Source organism: Callionymus lyra, chromosome 4, assembly GCF_982586985.1.
Source record: "Callionymus lyra chromosome 4, fCalLyr1.hap1.1, whole genome shotgun sequence".
Lineage (NCBI taxonomy): Eukaryota > Metazoa > Chordata > Actinopteri > Syngnathiformes > Callionymidae > Callionymus > Callionymus lyra.
The window spans coordinates 35,241,433-35,265,793 of record NC_141821.1 but is presented as its reverse complement, the minus strand read 5'-3'; the positions used below and the strand labels follow the sequence as shown (position 1 = coordinate 35,265,793).

Sequence of the window (24,361 nt, the reverse complement as noted above, 5' to 3'; positions counted from 1 at the left end):
CTTTCTAGTAATAATATTATTCCCGCTGACTGAGATATTGAACCCTCTTCCTATTCCAGGGAGTGGTAGTCCACCATTACTCTGCAGTTGAGAAATGTGATGTTATGGAACATACATATTTGCTTTGTTGTTTGATCTTAAGTTAAACATTTTTGAAAGAGTGTTAAAATAACATCTCTTTTGTGTGTGAGTTACTTTATAGAACATGTTAGCTGTTTGTGTGGTTGTACTGCATTAATAATTTAGCGAGATTGTTCCCTTGATCTTTAAAGAGTCTGTAAAAAAAAAGAGAATAAAAAAGAGTGAATAAAAGTGATAGAACTCTGTGAAGTGGGGAGGGTATGTAATTTTTGTGGAACAAGGAATGCAATACAGAGTTTTGAAAAAAGGTGTAAATGTAAAATAATAGCAGCTGTATATTTAGAAGGCATAATAGGGTGATGGGATTGAGGAAGTTGTTGAGGAATTATTTGAATTAAAGAAACTTGTTTCCATGAATGATGTGGATTTGGAACTTGAATAATTACAAAAAACGGCTATAGATCTGTTGTTAGTGTCAGAAACAAAAGCAGACATTTGTAATTTGCAAACTTTTAGATTCGTGGGAAAGGAAGTTGAAGTTAAATGTAGATTTAAAATATAATTTAATTTAATTTAAATACATATATTTTTCAGAGGTAGGAACAAAAAGTTTATGATGTAGTTCTTAGGAGAACAAAATGATTATAGAAAATTTGTAAATTATGAGTTCATACCTATTAGTGAATAAGAAGAAATTAGACTTCGATCTACACTGCATACCAATAGGTGGCGCTAACAGTGTTTGCCAACCGCCATCAATGAAGAAGAAGCAGTGGAAGAAGTCGAAGTCCGGACTCTTCCTTCGTTCACTCTTTCTTCTGCACTGATCGAGGTAACATTGTTGAAGGTCCAGCTTTGCATAGTAGACGTGTTTCAGACACTTTGGCTTTTTATAAACTGTTTTTACTCTATCACGTCTGAATGTTTGTATTGCATGTTGTCAAGTGTTTATACTGTGTAAGTATAGCTACTCTAATACTTAGAGACCTGTTCTAAATGACTGAATGTACTATTTATATTCTGAAGTGATACCAAAAAGTGTTAGAAAAGGAGGTAGAGTCACGTGTCAGCTAAATGCTAAGCTAACGTGTTCTGTTCTTTGCTGTACAGATGAAGGCGCTCGAGGAACTTTCTTCAGTCCAGGTAAATGCATTAATAATGTATTTAATCAGCTGATTTAAAGCTGTTTTAGTGCTACTGTGATGTGTTCTGGTTGAACTCTCTCACTGAACTAGATCATGTGGAACATTACAACCATCTGAGAAGCCAGACTAAACTAATGGAATATTTTGTGTTGGAGCTGTAATAAAATGTGTGGTTCTGTGTAGGTGACTGACGTCTGCTCTGCAGTGATCGATCCGGGATGAAGGTAAATCTATCAATGTTTCTAATAGAAGTTGGAGCAGCTGTTGGCACAGTGATGAATCAGGAACTCTCTCTTACTGAATCAGCTTTGAAGAAACTCCTTTACCAGATTCTGAGTGTTTAGTCGATCAATCACTTTACAAATAAATGGACAATAGTTTAAACGTTAAATATCATTTGGTCTTGTTTAATCTAAATATAAAACCTTTTCTTTCAGATCCATGTTTCTAAATTAAAAGAATCATGTTTGCTGTCACGAGGAAAATATTGTGAGTAAAAGTTTATTCTTTTGATGCTTATGTTGGTAAATATGATGATTTTCATGAAAGACAAGCATATACCTGATCATTGTGATGTCACCCTTAATCTGACTCCCTCCACTAAGTTGTGTTTTCATGATATTTGATTAGGTTTGATTCAGATTTTCCTTTTCTGACAGGAACAAGAGCTGGACTGTGACTCGACGAGTTCTGAACTCAAGTAAGTTCTCCTGGTTGAATATTTGTCAGTTTAGGGTTAATGGGTTTTAACCCAAAAACACTGATGGTGATGATACCTTTGAATCTCGTTCGTCTGAACTGCTGTTGAACTTCCATGTTACTGACATCAGTAAACTTCTGCTAATTATCATCAAACGTGTTGTATTGGCCTCTAATGTTTTTGTGTTTTTCTTCAGGTGTTGTTTGAGTCTCACTCCTGGCTGTTGGACAAATGGCTCATCAAGGTGAGAAGTTTGTATCTCTGTCTTGTTCCGCTGCTTTCCTTTGTGATGACACCCGCACACGTCTTACGCCATGTGTTTGCCAGATCCCGAAAGGGTAAACCCACTGGTTGCCATGGCAACAAGGGGACAGTTGTTGTGGTGGCAACAGTCTGAATGGAAAATGACTTAAAATACTTAATGTTTTCTAGTTCTTCGCTAAACATTGTTTGCTTCGTCCAGGTGGACTTGAATGACGTCGTTGGAGCTGGTCAGAGGTGGGTGTGGTCATATTGTGCTAGAATGTATGCAGAAATGATGAGTTACATGTACCGCCCCAGTCTGAAGATTCATGACTGATTGGACAAACTCTGATCCACACTGTGCATGCTCATGATTGTACCCAAGACGTCTGATGTTTAAACTCATCGACTCTTTGTTTTGCAGGCTGTTTATGCTGCAGTGGTCGTCGTATTGAAGAGCAGCAGGGACCACCTCAGGTACTTGTCCAACATGGCTATAAGATTACGTCACTAGACATGATGTCATTTGTTGTACCGCTCCAGTCTGAAGATTCATGACTGACTGCATCAACTCTGATCCCTGTAGACTTGAACTGTCTTCTACCGAGTCAAAAGCACTCGTTGAACCTCTGCTCTTGTTTCACAGACTTTGGATGGCAGACTAATGGTCATAAATCCCCTGGAGGGGGACATGGAGGCAAATGAAAGGAAGACAAGTCTGGAGGTTCTGGGCCACTTTCTGGAAGGATCTGGTGGGTGCACCAGGGTTTGACGGAGACTGGACATAGCGCTTGGACTTTGGCATTGAACATTTTTAAATGGTTTCTACAGTTCTTAATCTGCATTGTTAAGTATGTACTTTATTTTTTTTAATCTCATTTTGGTCTTGCATGGCCTATTCAGTCATTTTACCTTAGATGAAGTTTTACTCTTCCTTGGATCAAACTAATGCCCATGACTCATAACTTACTATAGCATGTGAACATAATAAAGTTAATGATGTTAAACGTGCCTCAGCCTCTTATGCTTGTGGTACAATATTTGAAATGTCTTCAACTTTCCCTCTTTTAAACGTGTTTGTGGCAGGATCAGGAAAGGGACGCGAGTAGAGTTAACAGGTTTCAGGCTCAAATAGCACGTTATTCACAGCAAACATATTCAGTCATCCACTGGCTGAGACCACACCCTCATGTACCTTCTACAAGTTCATATTACCCATCAACATCAAAAATGAAAACAAACTGTAGTTGCATGAGAGGATATTACATTATTTACCAAACTTATTTAAGGCAACTTCTTCATTTATACAGATTTTGTTTAAATCAGCCATTTCACTCAATTCAGAAAAATGGGAAGTTTTTATAATCTGACGAACAAAATGATCCATGCTGATGAAGTCAGACCTTGAGGATAAAACTGTCACGTCAGTTACATCAAACTGAAGCTGCAGGTACAAATTAAAGCGCTGCAAAAGCTAGTTTCCCTCCTGCATAAGACTGCAGGGAGATTTTCAAGTGTTCTTTGGTTCCTCCTCAGGAAGTCTGACTTTCTTAGTTGAGAACAAACCCCATGTACCCGCTACACCCCCCCCCCCCCCCCCAAACTAAAAGCCAGAGTGAAACTTAAGGGCACCAGTGGAGAAAAAAACAAACGTGCTTCAAGTTGCATCCTTTCGTTTTATTTTTCCATATTTTCAGAACATTTACCACTTGAAGTCACTATTATTTAGGCTATAATAAGCCTGCTATACCTCCCCTCGTCCATACTACAGGGTTGTTTTGCAGCACAGTCCATGACAGGCTCTGCTCGTGGACGTAAACCAGCATCCCTGGAAGGGGGCATCCACGATGGGGAACTCGAGCTGGCACGACTTCCTCTCCTGCCACAAAACAGGCTGGTTTTAGTCAGTCCAAAGACACCAGTTCTCTATGCCCACCCATCTCCAGCACAAAACATTGTCATGATGAACAAAACCAGCTGTAGCGAGCTCCGCAGGCACAAATGACTTGAAATAATGATGCATCGGCACCAAAGCGATGGGAAAATGAAAGGCTGACAGACCCTCAGGCAAAAACTCCCCAGGAACACAGAGCGGTTGCCCTAACACCAACTCTGCGGAAGAGGCATCTAGATCCTCCTTGGGACGCAACCCGAACACAAACCATGGCAAACGATCCAACCAGTTAGCATCCGTGAGTGCCGCACGCAACAAAGCATTAAGTGACCTGTCGAAACGTTCACACATGCCTGAGGGTGGTACGCCGTGGTATGATGAAGCTGCACACCTAGCTGACCATAGCTCAGAAACCCCAGTGTGTTGGTGCATTTTAGCACTCTGACATGCCACGCATGCGGCTGCCCATCCCTTAACATCCTTACGAATGCGTGGCCAGACAAACTGCGCCCCGATAAGCTTCAACGACGCCAAGACACCTAGGTGAGAGAGAGTGTGTACCTCGTCGAAAGTCACATCTTACAAGAGTGCGGGACCGGGGCCATCCTGCACCGCTGTTTCCTTGAGCTTGAGACCAAACCGTTCTGTAGTGAACTCTGAGACAGCAGACAGGTGGTGCAAACCAGGGCTCAGTCACTTTAGCCATTGCAAATGTCAACGGTTTATGGTCCAGATATGCAGTAAACGTGCGGCCTTGAGCAAGAAACAAAAATGCCGTGTAGCCAGGTATAACGCCAACATCTCACGGTAAAAAAAACACGCTGTAGTTACGCTCGTTGTCCCTCAGTCTCCGACCAAAGAATGCCAGTGGCTGCCACTCCCCTGCCACACGCTGCTCAACCACAGCTCCCACTGCAACATCGGATGCGTCAGTCGCGTGAGTGATTGGCATACGAGACGCGGGACGAGCCAGGAGTGCTGCTTTTGCCAGAACTCTCTTAGCACCATCAAATGCCACGCACCAGGTCCACCTTGGAGAAAACCGTCTAGTTGCTAAACAGACCGAAAAGTCCTGAAAAATGCAATGGGATAACGGTCATGTGCAGTTACGTTATTTAACCTCCGAAAGTCACCACAAGGAAGCCAAGACCCATCTGGCTTAGGCAGCACGTGAACTGGCGAGGCCAAGGGACTATTAGAACGCCTCACTATCCCCAAACGCTCCATCGTAGTGAACTCCTCTTTAGCAGTAGCTAACTAAGTTGAGTCAAGGCGCCCGTGTGCAAAACAAGAGGTCCGACCATAGGAATAAAGTGCTCTACGCCATGTTTGGTTACAGTTGTTTAGAACGCTGGAGTGGTTGGAAAATCAGCTTACAAACTGGGTAAAACATCACTCGAGGCTAAGAAACTGGCGTGAGTAAATGACCCTGCCCCCCCAGGCTTACATGGAAAAGTTGCAAAAGAAATTGCATCAATCAAACGGCGATTAGCAACATTCACGAGTAAACCATTAGCACACAGAAAATCTGCAACAGTTATTGAAGCTATCACAAAGTCAAAATTGAAGCTGTTTCCATTGAAACACACAGTAACTATCCTGGTTCCAAATATCTCTATGGAAGAGCCATGGGAGGACATGTCCATCTTCGTCGGAGGAAGGAGTCTCTTCTGAGAACCCCAGTCCACCCGAAAACGTCTGCCTGACAGCGAATCCTTAACGAACTGCAGCTCATCTCTCTCTTGATCCGCCTCTTCAGCCAAACCACAGAAATCACCAGGCATGCAGAATTTGCAAGCCAGGTTCGCACAGACAGCGGCAGCTGACGCAGGATCAGGTGAGGAAACAAGAAACCTCTGTCTTCTACTCAAAGTAATCAACCGCTGAATCATCACTGACATACGGAAGCAACAGCAACTTGTCCACTCTCTCAGCTGATGAGAGGTTGCATTTCCGGAGAAGCAGCTGCTTCAATGCTGTGTATTTTCCATGCGCCGGAGGACTTCTGAGGAACGTCCTCATTATGCCTCTAAGATGGAAAAGTGCCTGGACATGCTCGAACCACGGAGCAGGATCGCCGTGCTAAAACTCTGGTAGCTTGACGGAACCTCTGAAGTTGGCTGGTCGTAAGAGTTGGGGCGTTGCTGATGAGGAGACATAATCTTCCTCCACCTCGAACATGTTCAAGAAGGGGTCACCAATGTGGCAGGATGCAGGAACGAGACGTTAGTTGAGTAAACTGTTTATTTACAAGTTCGGGATCAGAGAGAGCATGCCACATGGAGCACTGATATTTTAAATCTTCTGTGCCAGACTACACATGATCCAATGGGTGAGAGAACACATCCCCATGTACCCGCTACAGTACCCAGTTAATTTCTCGTCCTGGTTGCACCATCTTTATCTTCAGTCTCCGCTAAACAAGCGTCAGGCAGTGCAGTCTATCATAAAGGCGTTGGTGGTTTCTGCTAGGAGCCACCCTCTGGTGAACCACTTGGGCGGGGCTCTCAGGATTCAACCTTCTGTGAGGCAGTGCTGCCCAAGTAGGACCTACAGCTGTTTTTTGCTGCCTTCTTTGAGCTGTTAGATCAGCTACCTCCGAGTGTTTTCATCATTTAATCTCTAGATCAGGGGTAGGGAACCTGGTCCAGAAAGAGCCGCAGTGGGTGCAGGTTTTTGTTCCAACCGATCAAGCATGTACAGTTTAACCAATGAGGTTTCAGCTGAACAAGCAACACCAGACTTACAATCAACTGATTACACTCCTAAGACACCTGATTGGATAAAATGTGTCCTCTTGAATGGTTGGAACGAAAACCTGCACCCACTGCGGCTCTTTCTGGACCAGGTTCCCTACCCCTGCTCTAGATCTTATGAACTGTCCTCGGCCAAGAGAGCAAGTGATCTGTATGCAGGGGACAGCGCTGCCGGGTGAGCTATTAACCTTGACATGCTTGATTCCTGTAACCCGTGGTACTGCCTTCATCCCTGTGGTAAATGTGTGGAAGAATGATGTTCTTCTTTACCAACATATCACCTTGGGAACACTTAGTGTGGCTCAAATTGTAAGCCTTTCAAATGGGTTCACTGGGGTGGGACCAACATCAACTAGAGTGTCTGTTCTCAGATTGTGATGGACTCGAGTAAGATTAGTATGGACAAAGTGCATCTTTCTGTCCTGACCGAGGCTGAGCAAAAGAATGTTTGGTCTCTGCTAGACAGGTATAGTTGTGTTTTATCTGCTCATGAGACTGACCTGGGATGTACTAAGTAAGTAAGTAAGTAATTTATATTTATAAAGTGTTTTTCTAGACCAGGGTCACAAAGCGCTTAAACAATCAAAAACCAAAATATATATATATACTAAAAAAAATCAAGATAACACAACACAAGAGTCCCAGAAAATCATGGAAAAGCCAGCAAAAGTAAGAAAGTCTTAAGATGTTTCTTGAAGGAGTTAGTAGACTCCATCAAGCGCAAAGTGAGAGGAAGACCATTCATACTTAGGAGCAACATCCTGGAAGGATTTCTCTCCTCTGGTCCTGAACCGTGTGCGAGGAACCATAAGTAGATCCACATACCTCAGAGCCCGAGCTGGGGTGTAAGGCTGGATCAGATCTCTGATGTCAGGAGGAGTCTGACCATGAATAGCTCTGAAAGTAAGAACCAGAATTTTAAAGTTGATCCTGAAAGAAACTGCAAGCCAGTGAAGAGTTTTAAGTACTAGTCTTTTGTCACATTACATACCCTTACTGGATGATGTTCAAGTCTGTCAGCAATATTGACGCATACCTCCTGCGGATTATGAAGTCTTCGTGGCTCATATCAGCCAACTTTTGGATTTCCAGATAATCAGGGAGAGCTGTAGCCCTTAGGTGTCACCCAATGTCCTTGTCTGTAAGAAGGACGGTAGTCTACGAAAGGGTGTGTACTACCAATTGTTTAACAGCAAAACACGGAAAGACACCTTCTTTTTGCCATGCATAGAGGTAATCCTTGATGCCTTGTCAGGTGCCCAATGGTTCACCACCTTGGATGTTGCTTTTTGGCTACAACCAGGTGCCAGAGTCGGAACCAGATCGACCTAAGACAGCCTTTTGCACTCCTTTTGGTTTATTTGAGTGGAATTTGATGCCATTCGGGTTGTGCAATACACCAAGCACTTTTCAACGCTTCATGCAGAGAATATTTTGAGACCAGAAGGGCCAATCTCTTCTTTTATATCTTGATGACATCATTCTAGGGTTTCACAAGCTACTACCACCGCTTTATCAATGGTTTTGCTAAGTTGGCCTCTCCATAAATTGGGGGCTGGAGTAGCTAATAGCAATTCCAGGCATGGTTTAGGGCAAGCAGAATGTTTGAAGCCAAACTGACTACTGCCCCCGTGTTGGCATACGCAGACTTTTCACATCCTTTTATTATTATTTCTGTTATTTATTCTGTCAAATTATAGCTCCATGAAATTGGAATTTCTGGCCCTTAAGTGGGCTATGATGGAGGAATTCCAGGGGGTACCTTCTTGGACACAAGTGTACTGTTTTAACAGATAACAACCCTTTTGAGCCATCTTAAGCCAGCTAATTTGGGTGCCCTGGAACACCGATGGGCAGCCCAGTTAGCGTCCTTTAACTTTGACATTCATTACCGTTCAGGCCGCAGTAATTACAATGCAGATGCACTTTCCTGGCAATGTTCTTCAGGGCCTAGTCCGGTCAAACATATTCAGCCTAGAACTGCCTCTGTGCCTTACATGATGCGGATCCCCTCCTGAAGGAAGTGATAGGCTTCTGGCGATAGAAGACATAGCCTACTCTGGCAGAGATGCACAAGGTTTCCAGGAGTGCAGCAAGCCTGTACCGACAGTGGGGGCAGCTAATTGAAAAAGGAAGGCGTGTTTTACCGCTGAGTGTTTCGGTCCGATGGGCAGTAAAAGCAATTACAGCTCCTCTTACCAGCCCTACTCCAGCCTTAGATCCTCCGGCAACCGCCAATATTAATCGTTGGGTAGAGAACTGTAAATGTTGTCAGGCAGCCAAGGCGTCAGGTGCTGTCCACCACAGTTTCATGGGCCACCTACTCTACTGATGGTTTTGATTTATTGTTCACCGCAGACACGTCAAAGCCTGAAAGTGTGGTATAGCGTCAGGTGGTCGCTTTACCTTGCCAACGTGTTAACCGCTGCAGATTTGTCTCCGTTTGACTTGATATTTGACGCTCCGCCGGTCTTACTGTTCCCACTCTATTAGAGTCTGTCATTTTACTCAACATAAGACTGTTTATGAGCGGATGTTTTGGGGTTCTTTTCAATGTATTGTTTGCATGTGTTTGAGTTTTTTTTGCATGTTTATTTCTCCACCTTCTTGTTTTGTTGCTTTGCTTTACATTCATTTTGAATCTGTCATTATGTTGTTCATTGTTCGAACTCATGAATATTTGTTGAAAAGTTCCCACACGCTGAACCGTTTTGGTCTAAAATATAATTTTATACTTGTAATCACGTCTGATCATCACACTGTATTACGAACTGTTAGATTAAAATTGTTATATACGTATACGCCATACTTGAATTAATGCTAAAAGATAATAAAAATATGAGGTATAATTTACTCATTTGATCTAAGAGCTGGAAGAAATTCACAATCAACATTCCACTCAGACGGATTCACACTGGTTTGAGACAAGCTTGGATCATAATTGGAGTAACGACAAGTAGTTTCAAACATTTGTTTATCTTCGAATCACACCTTAAATTGTATATCAAAAAATTAAGCAAGATAGACCCCGGAGAAGGTGACCCCTGCCCGAAAACATTTGAATAATTAGATTACAGGAAGACCAATAAGGAGTGGGGGATCAGTGACACAGGGAACTTGAAAGACAATTTGGCCGGAGAAAGACGACTTCCCGTACAGGGAATTTGACTTAAATAGAGCGAGATTTCTACAGCTCAACAACAATCTGCCCGGGGCTGTCAATCTGTGAAGTGATCATAAGTCGTTCGTTGGTCAAGCTTTTTTCACGGGTTTGTTTTTCAAACCTCAGACCAGATAGATAGACATTATTAAATATATTTATCTTATTATAAAAAAAACATTTTGAATAGGATGAATTTCATAGATGAAACAAATACGGACCAAACCATTTTAAAATTGGTCCAGAATTAATGGAATAATTGTATTTTAAGATTGAGAAGTACCTCTTTCCCTGCGGTGTCTATTATATAAGTCTATGCTTTAAGAACCTATGTGCCTTTTATTACATACTTCCTTGGCTAAAACTCCCCAGGTGGCGTTGTCGAAGTAAATCAATTGAAACATAATCAAAACACTTTGTGACCCTGGTCTGTTACTTACTTACTTACTTACGTGTTTAAAAAAAATCAGGTATTTGTAATTGGCAAATTATTAGATAGATGATAGATAGATAGATACTTTATTCATCTCCTTAGAGAAATTCACGTCCGGACACGGAAAAGGAAACTAATGACAAATTTAGATTTAAAATATATATTTATTCTAAATACCCTTGAAAAGAGTTTTATGAGTTCTTACTGCTTGAAAGATACATCTCCTGGATGAACTGGGACACATCCTCAGGGATGTATCCTGGATTCATCGGATGTTTCGGGTCTGGCAACGTCACACACCCTTGTCCAGGCGACCCAGACAGGGTGATCAGGTCCCGGCTTGTGTCCCAGTAACAACCAAAGGATCTGCCATTTTTATCCATAGCCACCTAGTGGCTTTATCTGTGACCTCACTTGTGGCTTCAATGGCCCTCTTCTTGGCCACCCATGTGGTTCGCAATCGGCCAAGGCCTCTGCAGAGGGCGTCCTGCAAAGCCTCGACAGCCAACTTCTATGAACTCATAGAAAGTCTTCCAGCCCCTTCCCCCCTCCACCAAGTCACTATACTTGGTGCGCTTCCTTTCAGTGGCCTCCTCCATTCGCTCCTCCCAGGGCACCATTAACTCCACCATGATCAATTGTTTCAAAGCCTCTGTTACAATGATCATGTCTAGCCGAAGAGACGTTGTTGCAATGTGCTGGGGGAACCTCAGTTGTTTTCTCAGGTCAATGTGCAGCTGCCAATCAGGGGCTGTGTGTCCTGTTGTCGCCTGTGGGCGTGCACTAGGTCTCAGTCCAGCTTTGACGAAAAAGATTGCCTTCTTTGGAGCATGATGTTTCTTGCTGGTGCTGATGGCTAAGGCTATGCTCTCAGCAACTGCTTTGAGTACCTGGTCATGGCGCCAGTGGTAGCGACCATCAGCCAGGGACTTTGGGCAACAGCTTAGGAGATGTTCCAGGGAGCCTCTTCCAGAGCAAAGGGGGCAGGATGGTGTCTCACTCTTCCCCCACACATGGAGGTTTGCTGGGCTGGGGAAGGAATCATAGACTGACACCACGAGGAACTTGACCCGGGGGAAGTCTGCCTGCATGATTTTTGCCCATGTGACTTTGCGCTGCAATGTGCCCTCCTATCTTGTCCATGCCCCCTGTTGAGGGAGTCCCACTGCCCTGCCCACCAGTTCTTCCTCCAAGCCTGCTCGGACCTCCTCCTGGAGTAGATGTCGTCTTTCTTTGCCCCGGGCCTGGCTGGCTTGGGTCTTTGGACAAACTAGCGCCTTTTGCGTAAGGCGAGACTCAGCCACCTCTACTGCCTTTTCTGCCTTCCACTTCCTTCCTGTCCTCACTTCAATCCCGGCTAATGATACCTTGCAGTCCCTGGAGTCTCTGTACTGTAGGGCTTCTCTCGTGCGTGCCACCTTGAATTCTTCAGTGAGCCCGCTGAAGGGTAGCTGCAGGATGTTGCTTCTCCCATACAGGGCAGCGCTGATCTTCCTTTCAAAGGATTCCACCGTTGTTACTGGGACTGAATACACAAGTAGAGGCCACAAGACTCTGGAGAGGATGGAGTACTGGTAGATCCAGGCTTTAAATCTTCCAGGCAGACCAGACTTGTCTACCTTTGTGAGCCACCCTCCAAGCTCTTCGGTAGATTTCTGGATAGCATCAGAGTCCTTCAGGCTGGCGTCAAATACCTTTCCCAAGATCTTGACTGGTTGCTCCGTGATAGACGGAATCCCCGTTCCTGAAATTGAGAACCGGAACTTGTGGACCACCTTCCCCCTCTTCAGCGACATGGACCTTGACTTGGCGGGCTTGAAACTCATCCTGGCTCATCCAATGAGTCTCTCCAGTCCTTGTAGGATCCACCAGCTCCCTGGGACTGATTGTCGTGATTGTTGTGATTGTCAATTCATCCATGTAGGCTCTAATGGGGGGCTGTCGAACACCTGATCTGGATAAAGGCCCTTTGCATTCCACCTCGGCAGACTTCACCACCATGTTCATTGCCAGAGCAAACAGGGCAATGGAGATGGTACATCCTGTAATTATCCCTTTCTCAAGGAGATGCCAGTCTGAGGTTACTGACCCAGAAGTGACCCTGAGCCTGAAATCATCATAATAATCTAGGATCAAGTCCTTGATCTTGATGGGAACATAGTGGAGGTGCAGTGCAAATACCACTAGCTTGTGTGGGATGGACCCGTAGGCTTTAGTGAGGTCCAGCCACAACACAGCAAGTTCTCCTCTAGTCTCATGGGCTTCCCTGATGAGCTGTGTTACTACACCGTTGTGCACTAGGCAGCCAGGAACTCCAAGCACTCCCACCTTCTGCACTGAAGTATCAATGTAATTGTTCTTGAGGAGAAATTCGGTCAGACTTTGGGAGACGATGCTGAAAAACCCCTTCCCTTCCACATTCAGTAGCGAGATAGTCCGGAACTGGTTGATGTTTTTCGAGTCCTCCTCCTTGGGGATCCAGGCTTCCTCTGCACACCTCCACTGGTTTGCCACCTTCCCCCTTCGCCAGATCACCTTCAAGATCCGCCTCAGATGCTTGAGAAGGCTTGGACAGCGCTTGTAGACAAGGTAAGATACACCGCTGGGGCCAGGGGATGATGCCGAGCGGGCTGCCTTGATGACCTCTTCAACCTCCTTTAAACTAGGCTCTGTCAACTGGAACTCTGCTGTTGTAGGGGCCGGGCTGATGAGCACTCTATTGGGACCTAAGTCTTGTCCCTTCAGTGGGTCGACCATTGTGTTCTGGAGGAAGTGATTCACTTCCTCTCTTTGGCACTCAAGCCGGCCACTGCGCTTGTCCCCGAGCAGCTGTTTAGTAAATCGATAGGGATTGGCGATGAAGGCTGCTCGCTTCCTAGATCCTCATCCGTTTTTTCCGCAGGATGTTACGCAGCTCTTCCAAAGGTTGCTTTGCTTCCTCGGCGGCCCTATAAAACTGATTCTTGAGGGTTCAAAGCTCCTGTCGCAGTTGATGTATCTTGGTGGCCCTACGGTTCATGGTATAAGGGGTGGCGTCGGGACTGCTATACTCCATCCGCCCAAATCTCTCTGAGCCATAGCTGACGATGATGGTACTCAATGCCTGGACTCTGCTGTTGACATCTCCTTTGGCTGTGGCTTGGATAATGTGGGACACGTTCTCATCGAACTGCAGCCACTCACTCCGTCTGCTTGGGGCGACTTAATCCGCTGCTGTGGAACTACTCCGCTGGGGTTGGGAGACTCCGGTGCGTGGAGGGACTGGAATATGTGGGGCGCCTCATGTCCGGGCTCCTCACTCTCCCGCGCCAAACATTTAATTGTGGCCTGATGGATTTTGAGGCCACATTCATTTTTGCACAGCTTGCCGTATCTACATGTTACTCTCGTGGTCAGTTCATTCGCAGGGGTCGTTTATGATTTGATACTGCAATATCTAAGGCAGTGGTTCTTAACCTGGGTCCGATCGAACCCTAGTGGTTCGGTGAGTCGGTCTCAGGGGTTCGGCAGAGCCTCCGCCGCTGAGGTCCGGACACACCCGAATTATTGTATAAATTGGTGATGACACACCACGCTTGGCCATTACTGGCTGCAGATGATCATGCTACACTGTTTGGCCAATCCGTGCTGCGGTGAATTTAGTGCGCTCAGTAGTCAACTTGCAACTGTCATGGTAGTACGTCGTGTGATTTCTTTGTTAATATTTTTATCCATACTAAATATGTTGGGAAAAAAAAGAAAGCGGTCGGACGAATATGTACAACATGGATTCACGTGTATCACGGAATGTGATGGGAGTGAGCGTACTATCTACATGATTTGCAACGCCAAGTTGAGAACCTAGTCTCGCACCGGCAAAACTAAAGGAACACTTCCTGAAGCGGCAAGTAGACGGGGAATACAGAAACATATCATATACATATCTATATAAAAAAATCATATTTTATTTTTCACTAAAGAGGGGTTTGGTGAATGCGCATATGAAACTGGTGGGGTTCGGTACCTCCAACAAGTTTAAGAACCACTGATCTAAGGAGAACAAAATCAGAAGAAATTAGACTCCAATACCCACTCCATACCAATAGGTGGCGGTGACACACCTATAGCTTGTTTGCCAACGGCCATAAAACAAGACAGTCCGGACTCTTCCTTCGTTCACTCTTTCTTCTGCAGTGATCGAGGTAAGATCGTTGTCGGTCCAGCTTTGAAGAGTAGTTGCGTAGTAGACGTGTTTCAGACACCTTCAGTTGTTTTGTTGTTTGTTTTTTACTCCGTCTAGCCTAAATGTATTTGTTTTACCAAATGTTCAGCGCTGCATGTTTTCTTGTCCTGCAGTCGTGTTCTATAACAACCCACAGCAATTCTCATGCTGCTTGAAACATGCTCAATGTTATATATACAGTATATATATTTAAAAAAAAAAAAATGTATCTAGGTTGTTTTTTCTGTCGAAATGAGTGTTTTAAACATTAGAATAGCAGCGTTTCTCGATGATGATAACTTTCACAGACCTGTTCTGAATGACTGTGATTGTACTTTATCAAATTCTGAAGAGAAACTCTGCATGAAAAAATGCAACTTTCTTGGGCTAGATTTTAAACATGTGGGTGTCACGTGTCAGCTAAATGCTAAGCTAACGTGTTCTGTTCTTTGCTGTACAGATGAAGGCGCTCGAGGAACTTTCTTCAGTCCAGGTAAATGCATTATTAATGTATTTAATCGGATGCTTTAAAGCTGTTTTAGTGCTACAGTGATGTTCTGGTTGAACTCTCTCACTGAACTAGATCATGTGGAACATTACAACCATCTGAGAAGCCAGACTAAACTAATGGAATATTTTGTGTTGGAGCTGTAATAAAATGTGTGGTTCTGTGTAGGTGACTGACGTCTGCTCTGCAGTGATCGATCCGGGATGAAGGTAAATCTATCAATGTTTCTAAATAGAATCTTTGAATTGTCTTGCATCATAACCCAACAACCCTTTTAGAAGGGTAAAACATTACATTTATTGAGTGCCTTGAATTGAAAGTAAAGATGAGGATTGTTTATAAACTACTTTATATCTACAAAAAAAATAAAAGTAACCTTAAAATGACACATTCAATTATTGCATTGTCAAAATGACTATTGAATTTGAAAGTTGAGGGTGTGGTGTTCCAGTGATGATGAAACTTAGCTCACTTTGAATCAATGTGAAACGACACGAACGACTGAGGAACCCACAACAATTATACACATGTGTCTTAGTTTTATCAAAGGCCCAACAAGATGGATAATGTTTTAATAAGCATACAAAAATGCAATTTGATCCTGTTTTAATCTTAATTTTAAAACCTTTCTTTCAGATCCATGTTTATAAATTAAAAGAATCATGTTTGCTGTCACAAGGAAAATATTGTGAGTAAAAGTTTATTCTTTTGATGCTTATGCTAGTAAATATGATGATTTTCATGAAAGACAAGCATATACCTGATCATTGTGATGTCACCCTTAATCTGACTCCCTCCACTAAGTTGTTTTCATGATGTCTGATTAGTTTTGATTCAGATTTTCCTTTTCTGACAGGAACAAGAGCTGGACTGTGACCCGACGAGTTCTGAACTCAAGTAAGTTCTCCTGGTTGAATATTTGTCAGTTTAGGGTTAATGGGTTTTAACCCAACAACACTGATGGTGATGATACCTTTGAATCTCGTTCGTCTGAACTCCTGTTGAACTTCCATGTTACTGACATCAGTAAACTTCTGCTAATTATCACCAAACGTGTTCTATTGGCCTCTAATGTTTTTTTTTTTTTCTTCAGGTGGAAGTTGAGTCGTACTCCTGGCTGTTGGACAAATGGCTCATCAAGGTGAGAAGTTTGTATCACTGTCTTGTTCCGCTGCTTTCCTTTGTGATGACACCCGCACACGTCTTACGCCATGTGTTTGCCAGATCCCGAAAGGGTAAACCCACTGGTTGCCATGGCAACAAGGGGACAGTTGTTGTGGTGGCAACAGTCTGAATGGAAAATGACTTAAAATACTTAATGTTTTCTAGTTCTACGCTAAACATTGTTTGCTTCGTCCAGGTGGACTTGAATGACGTCGTTGGAGCTGGTCAGAGGTGGGTGTGGTCATATTGTGCTAGAATGTATGCAGAAATGATGAGTTGCATGTACCGCCCCAGTCTGAAGATTCATGACTGATTGGACAAACTCTGATCCACACTGTGCATGATCATGATTGTACTCAAGACGTCTGGTGTTTAAACTCATCGACTCTTTGTTTTGCAGGCTGTTTATGCTGCAGTGGTCGTCGTATTGAAGAGCAGCAGGGACCACCTCAGGTACTTGTCCAACATGGCTATAAGATTACGTCACTAGACATGATGTCATTTGTTGTACCGCTCCAGTCTGAAGATTCATGACTGACTGCATCAACTCTGATCCCTGTAGACTTGAACTATCTTCTACCGAGTCAAAAGCACTTGTTGAACCGCTGCTCTTGTTTCACAGACTTTGTTGATTGACATGAAGTACTGACTCCTGCACAAGTGAGTAACAACATTGCTGAATGTTGACATGGCAACATTAAAGATTGATTGATGGCTTTCCTCTCTGACCCTTGACCTAACTTATCAATTTGATGTGAATTTTTGGCAAAAATATTTTTTCTCATTCTATGAAATATCTGATGGCATGGCAGAATTTTGACCAACTGGTTTAATAAATTTATTTTGAATTTGTAAATTTTGTCTTGTGTCTTAAGGGTTGCTTTAGTACATTTTACTACATTACTAGCTCTCCACCCATCACCCAAAAGGGAAGAAGAAATTGACAAACTACATGCCACATACTAGTTTCAAATGTCTTGCATTAAAGCCCAAAAGTTTGGCGTTGTCAATATTTAATTGTTGTGCTCTATGCTTTGTTTTTCTATGGGGGTAATGGTCATAAATTCCCTGCATCATTGAGACTAATTAAAGGAAGACCAGTCTGGAGGTTCTGGGCCACTTTCTGGAAGGATCTGGTGGGCGCTCGGAATGACGCATTTTTGAATAATTTGAACTTTTTAAAATGGTTTCTTAATCTGCATTTAACTATGTACCTTGATTTTTGTAATCGTATTTGGTGTTGCATAGCCAATTTTTCAAAGTTGTTTTTCCTTATGTATTCATTTATTTTCCCTAAATTTAAAGGTTTTCATGCAGCAGTTTGTGGCAGGATCAGGAAAGGGACACGAGTAGAGTTAACAGGTTTCAGGATCAAATAGCACATGTTATTCACAGCACAAACATAATATTCAGTCATCCACTGGCTGAGAGACTACACCCTCATGTACCTGCTACAAGTTCATATTACCCATCAACATTGATCAAAAATGAAAACTGTAGTTGCATGAGAGGATATTACATTATTCACAAAACTTATCTTTTAAGGCAATGTGATTTTATAAAGTTTTTATAATCTAAGGAACAAAATGATCCATGCTGATGAAGTCAGACTTTCTTGAGGAAAAAAAAACATGTCAGTTATATCAAACTGAAGTTGCAGGTACAACTAAAAGCGCAGCAAAAGCTAGTTTCCCTCATGCATAAGACCGCAGGGAGATTTTCAAGTGTTCTTTGGTTCCTCCTCAGGAAGTCTGACTACCCACCGCTGGGATTTGACTCCCTAGCTAACCGATTAATGTCAATTTTATTTAAAGCGCTTATAACAAAGTTATCTCAAGACACTTTACAGTTGTGGCTGCCCAGTCTGTTTTTGCCTTTCCAATGCTGTGCCTACTTCTTCCACTCATTCAGAAGTTAAGGCTTCTGAACTTAAGGGTGCTGCTATTTGTCAAAATGTGTGCCCCTGGTTCCTTCAGTTCTGGATTGTCGCTCAAGGTTTGGTTTCTCCTAGGGATGGGTTGAACTGCTTTGACCTTGACCCAGTGGTGCTGAACACCATCCAGAGTTCTAGGCCTCTTTCACATTAATTGGGTGCTGTGGCAGGATGCAGGAAGGAGATGTTAGTTGAGAACAAAAATGCAGTGTAGCCAGGTATTATGCCAACAACTCACGGTCAAACATGCTGTAGTTATGCTCATTGTCCCTCAGTCTCCGACTAAAGAATGCCAGGGGCTGCAACTCCCCTGTCACACGCTGCTCAACCACAGCTCACACTGCAACATCGGATGCGTCAGTCGTGAGAGCGATTGGCGAGACGCGGAATGAGTTTTGCACGGAGGCAAGTCTGGATGTCAGCATGACTTGATCCGCCTCTTCAGCTAAACCGCGGAAATCGCCAGGCATGTAGAATTTGCAAGGAAGGTCACACAGATAGCGGAAGCTGACGCAGGAACAGGTGAGGAAACAAGAAACCTCCGTCTTCTGCTCAGAATAACGTACCATCTCATCCATTCGATCAACCGCTGAATCATCGCCGATACACAGAAGCAACAGCAACTTGTCTGTTCTCGCCTCTTCTCCGGAGGCGAAGCTGTTTCAGTGCTGTGTATTTTCCACGCGCCGGAGGACTTCTGAGGAGAATCATCACCCGCGACGTGGACTTCTGGTCAAGAGCAGCGACCACAAAATAATATTTCGACTCATCTGTCGTTATGCCTGTAATATGGAAAAGCGTCTCCACCTGCTCGGACCACGGAGCAGAATTACCTTGCCAAAACTCTAGAAGCAGAGCCGCTGAAGTTGGCTGGTCGTGAGAGTTGGAGCGTTGCTGATGAGGCACCTCCATCGGCTGCTGATGAGGAGACATTCTTCCTCTAACTCAGACATGTTCAAGAAGGGGTGACCAATGTGGAAGGATACAGGAACGAGACGTTAGTTGAGTCAACTGTTTATTTACAAGTCCGGGATCAGAGAGAGCATGCTACATGGAGCACTGATATTTATAATGTTCTGCGCCAGACTACCCATGATCCACTGGGTGAGAGAACACAGCCCCATGTACAGTATCCAATTAATTTCCCGTCCCGGTTGCACCGTCCTTTTCTTTAGTCTCTGCTAAACAAGGGTCAGGCATTGCAGCCTATCATAAAGGCGTTGGTGGTTTCAGCTAGGAGCCATCCTCTGACAAACCACTTGTGCGGGGAATCTCAGGATTCAACCTGCTGCGAGGCAGTGCTGCTCAAGTAGGACCTACAGCTCTTTTTTTGGCTGTCCTCTTTGAGCTGTAAGATCAACTACCTATTGTGTTCTCAGTTTTATCTTGATCTTTAAAATATATACTTTATTGAATATTGTTTTGATTGTTTAAGCGCTTTGTGACCCTGGTCTAGAAAAGCGCTATACAAATAAGAATTACTTACTTACTTACTTACTATTATTTAAGCTCTAGCTCTTGTTAACTGTCCTCGGCCAAAAGAGCAAGTGATCTGTATGCAGGTGTAACCGGATGGTTATTTTTAGTTTGTTATTGAGATGATTACGTTTACATTCTCTTGGTTAAGCACGCCCTCTCATTACCTAATTGGCCTCACCTGCTAATGGAGCAGAGACTATAAAGGGATGAGTCATTCAGTCTGCCCCTCTCCTCTGTGTCGTGACGGTCGGCTGGTCAGGTGCCTAAGTCGGGCGGATGGCGTGCTGGGACCTGTGCGGGAGATGCGATTAGTTCACGGTCCTGTTCCCTGGTATTCGGTACATAATTCCATTGACTCATAATGTCAGGCACCGCGACCTAAATGAGTTCATTGTTTTCTCTTTTCTTCACGATTTGTTTCTTTCTTTTTTTGTAGGGATGTGCATAAACGATGCCCTGCCTTGCCTCTTTGTGTTTAGTTTAGTTTAGTGATTCTGTTCGCCATAAAGTTATTTAGGTAGTTTTGTTTTGGTTCAACTTTGGTGAGACTTATATATTGTGTTAATATTGTGTTTATTTCCTGTGGTTCTTTTGTTTAAGTTGTAGTTTTTCACAGCATTGATTTTGTTTTCAACTGAAGTAGTGTCTATAATCGTTATTTCTGTCACGTCAATGTGTGGTTTTGTTAAGAGTACTAATGTGTTTTTGTTTTCCCTTTATTTCTGTGTTATAATTGCTAACTGTGTGTTTTGTCGGTTTCAGTTATGATTATTTATGGCCTACGTCAGTTGTCAGTGATTCGCTGCATTGTGTGGCTACTCAATAAATTATATTCTTTTCTGGTACTTGGCACTGTTTGTGTGCCTGTATTCATTTGCTGGAGGTTTCTACGCGCAGGGTCGTGGGATTACATCTTTAGGGGCAAGGCCTAAAGTGGCGTTGTTGGATACCGATTAACACCAGTCCACCGTTACTCCCCGGGCCAGTGTTTAGGATCGGTTACATATTTTCTGGCGTTGTTGGTAGGATCTGGCAATCGGGCAATTGTACCTTTATAGTTTCAATAAGAATCTGTTGTGTGTCAGAATCACAGGAATAGGTGGTTGAGTAAGCATAGCTGTTTACAAGTCAGCTTGGTTGTTTCTGCGTTGGCTTATGGTGAATAGAGTTTTTATTTTGAGGCAAGGCAGGGTCCGGTAGCTGACAGCCACTTCTGACTGCCCTTGGTAACAAAGTCGGCAATCTTCAAAAATGGCGGAAGAACTCCAGGATCTGCGGGAGCAGGTGGAGCACCTGCAAGCTGAGAACAATCGGTTAGGTTGAGAGCGTGATGCCAGCGAGGCGGGCCCAAGTTTCCAAGGATGCACAGAGAGCGCTGCTGTTTCAGAGAGAGTGGTGTACCTCCCACGAGAGCGACGATGCCCAGTTTTCAGGGGCAGTCATGGCATCGGGATTGAAGAGTGGATTGAGGAAGTGGAACTCAGTATGAAGACCAGACACTTGGGACCAAGTGATCAGGCTTGGTTTATTTATGACCATTTGGAGGGCGAGGCTCTGGACGAGATCAAGTACTGACCACACGCTGAAAGAGAGAATCCGGAACGGGTCTTTGCGATCCTGAAAGACTTGTATAGTGCCAAGTCCTATATTGTGCTACAGAAGGATTTTTTCGGTAGGAAACAGCTGAGCGAGTCTCTTCAAGATTTTTCCCATTCATTGAACTGCCTAATAAGATAGTTGCCTGCTCTCCAATGAGCGTCCCTAATGCTGCACTCTTACTTAGTGATCATTTTGTAGAGCATGTAACCAGTTCTGATTTGCGCAGAGAATTGAAGAGACTTGTTCGTAACCACCCTGAACTGACTCTGCTGGACATCAGAGCTGAGGCTATACGATGGGAACGCGAGGGAGGAGCAGAGGGTAGTCGGCCCACCATGTCTGCTTTTTGTGCCCCTCAAACTGTGACTAGACAGACTGCTGTTAACCCTGTAATCGTTGACTCTACTTCTGAACAGCTTTCAGCCCTTACTGCTTTGGTTAAAAAGCAACAGGAACAGCTTGACCAGATTACCTAGACATTGGCTGCGATGCAAAGGCCTCCAGTCCCTCATTCTAGCCAGTCTCGTGTGATTTGTAGACGGTGTCAACGGCCTGGTCACTATGCTAGCCACTGCGAAAATGAGTGTGTTCTTCCAAATACTGTCTCTACGTTTACTGCTTCCCAAGTAGTCCTTACAGATCCTCCGCTGCCGGAAAACTACCAACCCCTGATGTATTGAGCCAGACATTAGGTGGGAACTTACAAGGCTCACAGACCGTAGTGGATAAAGGACAACGGGAACGATTGATTGCCCCTTCCCCTCAAGTGGTCATTAAGATGGCGGGTGTTAGTGTCAGGTGTATCCTTGATACTGGGTCCATGGTGTCCACTATTTCGGAGAGTTTTTTCGTAACACTTTAAAGACAAACTGCATTCTTGTCATTGGTTAGGGTTAAGGGCTGCCAATGGGTTAGAAATGCCTGACCATGAATAGCTCTGAGAGTAAGAACCAGAATTTTAAAGTTGATTCTGAAATAAACGGGAAACCAGTAAAGAGTTTTAAGTACTAGTCTTTTTTCACATGACATACCCTTAGTGGATGAACTTCCACTCTGTCAGCGATATTGACAGATACCTCCTGGGGAATATGTAGCCGTCAAGGCTTATACCAACCAACTCTCGGATTACCAGATAATAGGGGAGAGTTTTAGCACCTATGTGTCACCTGTAAGAAGGACGGTCGTCTACGTATGGGTCTGGACTACCGATTGTTTTACAGCAAAACACGGAAAGACGCTTTCCTTTTGCCATGCATAGAGGAAAGCCTTGATGCCTTGTCAGGTGCCCAATGGTTCACCACCTTGGATGTTGCTTTTTGGCTAAAACCAGGTGCCAGTGTCGGAACCAGATCGACCTAAGCACTCCTTTTGGTTTATTTGAGTGGAATTGGATGCCATTCGGGTTGTGCAATGCACCAAGCATGAGGAACATGTCACTGCCTGAAAGGTGCTACTTGCCTGGGGTAACCGCCAATGTTAATCGTTGGGTAGAGAACTGTAAACTTTGTCAGGTGGCTAAGGCGTCAGGTGCTGGCTACCACAGATTAATGGTCCACCTACTCTACTGATGGTTTTGATTTATTGTTCACAGCAGACACCTCAAAGCCTGAGAGTGTGGTATAGCGTCAGGTGGTCGCTTCACCTTGCCAGCGTGTTAACCGCTGCTGATTTGTCTCCGTTTGACTTGATATTTGACGCTCCGCCGGTCTAACGGTTCCCACTCTATTGGAGTCTATCATTTTACTCGACATAAGACTGTTTATGAGGCGACGTTTTGGGGTACTTTTCAATGTATTGTTTGCATGTGTTTGAGTTTATTTTGCATGTTTATTTCTCCACCTTCTTGTTTGGTTGTTTTGCTTTACATTCTTTTTGAATCTGTCATTATGTTGTTCGAAATCATGAATATTTTTTGAAAAAATCCCACACGCTGAACTGTTCTTGTCTCTTTGTGAAAAAACCGACAGTAACAGTTTACGACACGGGTGATTAAGATGAATGTCCTTTGTGAACAACCACACACGGTCTCCCACTTTGTAGGGAGGAGTCTCTGAGCGTCGGCGGTCGGCGGTCGGCTGCAGTCTTAAAAGCGGAGATAGAGTTCTGGAGCTTCAGGCGTGCTTTGTCCCGAAAACGCTGAACCAGTGCCGCTGCCGATGGAACCTGGACTTCCCCTTCCATGTCTGGGAAGAGTGGGGGCTGATAGCCGTAGGCACACTTGAACGGACTAGGCGCAGGTCAAAGAGTTGTGGGCGTACTACACCCAGGGCAGGTCCTTGGCCCAGGCAGCGCAGGGAGGTCTTGAAGTCCTGGTTTACCCGTTCAGTCTGCCCATTGCTCTGGGGGTGGTACCCCAAGGACAGGCTGGGGCGAGGTGACCGATGAGGCGACAGAACTCGGCCCAGAACCGGGAAGAAAACTGGATGCCCCGGTCAAAGACGATGTCCCTCGGGAGGCCGTGCAGGCGGAAAACGTGGTTCAGGACCGCTTCAGCAGTCTCTCTGGCGTCGGGAAGCTTGGGTAGGGGAACGAAGTGAGCCATCTTCGAGAAGCGGTCGACGATGGTGAGGACAGTAGTCATGCCCTCGGACGGCGGAAACCCGGTGATGAAGTCCATGGAGATGTGGGACCATGGTCAGTCGGGCACCGGCAGGGGCTGCAGCTTTCCCGTGGATTGAGCAGGAGACGGCTTGTTGGCAGCACAGATGGGACACACCGTACTCACACACGTCCCGCTGCAGACCAGGCCACCAGAACCGCCGCCGGATGAGAGTCAAGGTGCGTTGCTGCCCTGGGTGACAGGACCACCTGGCTGAATGGCACCAATGCAGTACCTGTTTACGGAGAGGTTCAGGCACAGGCGATTAGTGGGGTAGGAGGCCGGAGGAGGAGTCTGCCGCAAGGCCCTCCTGACCCTTTCCTTGACCTCCCAGACCAGGGACCCGACCACCAAGTCGGAAGGCAGCACAGTCTCAGGGGCTTGATCGGAGTTCAGCGAGTCGTACATCCGAGACAGGGCATCTGCCTTAACGTTCTTGGTACCAGGCTCGAAGGTCACAACAAAA

General features: G+C 44.5%; 2 long non-coding RNA genes, 5 other non-coding genes and 1 pseudogene across 7 annotated transcripts; 7 read left to right on the top strand and 1 right to left on the bottom strand.

Moving 5' to 3' along the window:
- The first annotated feature begins 857 nt into the window (after positions 1-857).
- LOC148082751 (uncharacterized) lies at positions 858-3,180 on the top strand. The gene is made up of 9 exons (XR_015710942.1): positions 858-913; positions 1,192-1,224; positions 1,410-1,450; positions 1,664-1,715; positions 1,886-1,926; positions 2,123-2,170; positions 2,390-2,424; positions 2,594-2,646; positions 2,816-3,180. It is a non-coding gene; the product is annotated as an uncharacterized LOC148082751 (long non-coding RNA).
- Positions 2,208-2,328, top strand: LOC148082753 (small nucleolar RNA SNORD22). The gene has a single exon (XR_015711269.1). It is a non-coding gene; the product is annotated as a small nucleolar RNA SNORD22 (small nucleolar RNA).
- On the top strand, positions 2,453-2,527 carry LOC148082752 (small nucleolar RNA SNORD31). Its single transcript, XR_015711266.1, has one exon. It is a non-coding gene; the product is annotated as a small nucleolar RNA SNORD31 (small nucleolar RNA).
- A 7,560-nt stretch (positions 3,181-10,740) lies between the features above and the next one.
- Positions 10,741-13,995, bottom strand: LOC148082750 (uncharacterized; annotated as a pseudogene).
- Positions 13,996-14,538: 543 nt separating this feature from the next.
- Positions 14,539-17,133, top strand: LOC148082746 (uncharacterized). The gene is made up of 9 exons (XR_015710938.1): positions 14,539-14,593; positions 15,074-15,106; positions 15,290-15,330; positions 15,758-15,809; positions 15,978-16,018; positions 16,215-16,262; positions 16,482-16,516; positions 16,686-16,738; positions 16,908-17,133. It is a non-coding gene; the product is annotated as an uncharacterized LOC148082746 (long non-coding RNA).
- On the top strand, positions 15,567-15,631 carry LOC148082749 (small nucleolar RNA SNORD29). The gene has a single exon (XR_015711272.1). It is a non-coding gene; the product is annotated as a small nucleolar RNA SNORD29 (small nucleolar RNA).
- On the top strand, positions 16,300-16,420 carry LOC148082748 (small nucleolar RNA SNORD22). The gene has a single exon (XR_015711268.1). It is a non-coding gene; the product is annotated as a small nucleolar RNA SNORD22 (small nucleolar RNA).
- On the top strand, positions 16,545-16,619 carry LOC148082747 (small nucleolar RNA SNORD31). Its single transcript, XR_015711264.1, has one exon. It is a non-coding gene; the product is annotated as a small nucleolar RNA SNORD31 (small nucleolar RNA).
- Positions 17,134-24,361: the final 7,228 nt, after the last annotated feature.